Below are 2,538 nucleotides of genomic sequence, written 5' to 3'. Positions count from 1 at the left end.
CTGGAGAGTGCAGGCACAAACTTCCAATTTTTGGCAATTTCACATCTGGCAATGAAGCTTTGTCTACGCTGATCTCAAGGCAGTCTCTCATCTATAGTCTGCTTTTTGGCACATTCTGCTTCAAAATATTATGGTGCTATATTGCCCCTAGGATGTTGCTGAAACACAATAACTGAGTAAGTCACATAATAAATACAGTTTAATCAATTCACTTCCATTATAGATTTCATTGCATATACAGTATTGTGAAATTGGCGGATTTTTCCATCTTATTCAAACTTTATTAGATCTACATTTGATAAGGAACTGAGTCTTGGTATTTTATACAAAATGGGGACAATGCATGGTTCAAGACTTGGTGTTCCTCAAGAATAAATGCAGAGAACTTTTTATAAACATATATTTGATTTCTGAGTAACATATCCACTATAAAGTCAAGCAGAACCATAGATGCGTGCAATGGTTGGTTTAATTGCAAAATACACAAAAAAGAAAGAAAAGTTATGTGAAAGCTAAAACTTATAATAAAAAACCCATCATACCCCTCCGAGAGTATTTTGTTTAAGTGATGTTGTGCAAAAAAAACAGAAAGGCCAAAATAAACAAAAGATCCAACAGAACATCACTTAAACAAACCCAGCGAGGGTCTGTGAACATGAAAGCGAGGGACAGCGTGAGTTCTGTACAAATCAATGGGGGGAAATTTGACAAAGGCCAAATCCCACCTAGTGATTTGGAAATGAATTAGCACACGCCTCATGCTTTCCCGTGATAAGCAAACATATAAATAAACAGCTTTTGAAGGCATTAACAAAGTCGGAATGTTAAATGTCAAATATGCATAAATCAAAAGCGCCATTGTCATGGGGGGTAAAGAATGTGTTTTAAATTAGGACATGTGATGGATGTTCTTACTTCTGGAGTGACAAACTAAGACTCGCATGAAGGTTAAATGGCACAAAACTGTCCAGTCACTACTGCACAATTCAAAATGGCCAACCCGGTAAATTGATTTGATTGATTTGTCCGTGAAAAAGGCAATGCTACAGTATGTTGTCCATTGTCTAGGTACTGTAGTGTTTTAAATTATCTCACTTATATTTTGGTCATTATTGATTGATTCATTTATTTGTCATTTTTAGGTTTACATTCATTGTTTATCACCAGGTTATTTTGTACATATCTATATGTTTATGGTTAATTTTGAGGTTTATTGTACATTTTCGAGCATTTGTTTAGGTTTATCATATCTATCTATCTATCTATCTATTAATCTATCTATCTATCTATCTATCTATCTATCTATCTATCTATCTATCTATCTATCTATCTATCTATCTATCTATATACTGTATATATAAAATATATCTATATTTACAGTATATACTGTATATTTACTGTATATATCGATCCATCCATCCATCTATATATAATGATGACAGGCTACATCCGTATGTCCATTGGTCTCTAACTTTATTCCTTCTCTGCTAGTTGAATCTTCCCTTGTTTTCCAGGATATTATCACAAACCCTCATATTTTGGGCCGTGAATGACACGCTGACCACAAGGAGCCAAATTGCGACTTCGCTCCTTGGAAGTGTCGACGTCTAGACTGACAGCGAAATGTATTAATGATTCATCAAAGTGATTATCCCCCCGTGGGACGGCTGACGCATCTGTTTTCCAGCCTCACAACACCATCATCATCATCATCATCATCATCATCACACCCAAACTGCTCCATCTCATCCACACTTCATAGTTGCTGTTTTTTTCTGGAGTTACTCGAACAAACCTGTTTATTTTTAGTTTTCCACTCTATCTCCATTCCTCTCTGACCCTGCGAGGGACAACAGTCAAGAGCCACATTTCAAAACCGCCATATTTTTTTTTAAAAAGCACTCAGAGACTCCAGGCTCCATGCAAATGATCTGTCTGGGCGTAGAATAGATTAGCTGGATTGACCTCGGAGCCCCCCGTCCCCCAGAGTGAGTGCCGAATATAAATCATTTCAGGCTCTTTGTGATGTGTGCGACCGCTGGGATTGTCTCCAGAGTTGGAGAAAAGCTTCAGTCTGCTTCAGCTTCAGTGGAAGATGGACACCAAGAGTTATTAGATGCCAAAGCCAGACGATTCCACAGATTTAAAATAAAAATAAAAAATCAGCTTATTGGTGTAAGTTAAAAACACTTCATCGACAATGTAGTTTTTATATATATATATTTTTAGGAGAAGAAGGGAGCGATTAATGAACCTGGTCCAAATGGAAGTGGATTTCCAGCCAAACTGTCAAATGGACTTAATGAGACAAATGTGGAAGATCATTGTTTTTAGGAGAATAGTTAGACTATATTAATAAGGATTTACAGTGTGTAGGTACGCATTTAGCATTATTATGTATGTATTCGCACTGTACAGTCTATGTGAGATATTAAGAGGTTTTAATGAATATATCTAAAGTCATATATGCTGAATTATATCGGGCATGAATGTTTGTTTCTTTCATCTGTTTTATTGACTCAGTATATCTGCCTCTAT

This window comes from Zeus faber, assembly GCF_960531495.2.
Source record: "Zeus faber genome assembly, chromosome: 2".
NCBI lineage: Eukaryota > Metazoa > Chordata > Actinopteri > Zeiformes > Zeidae > Zeus > Zeus faber.
The sequence above is the reverse complement of the archived record's forward strand: the minus strand, read 5'-3'. Positions refer to the sequence as shown.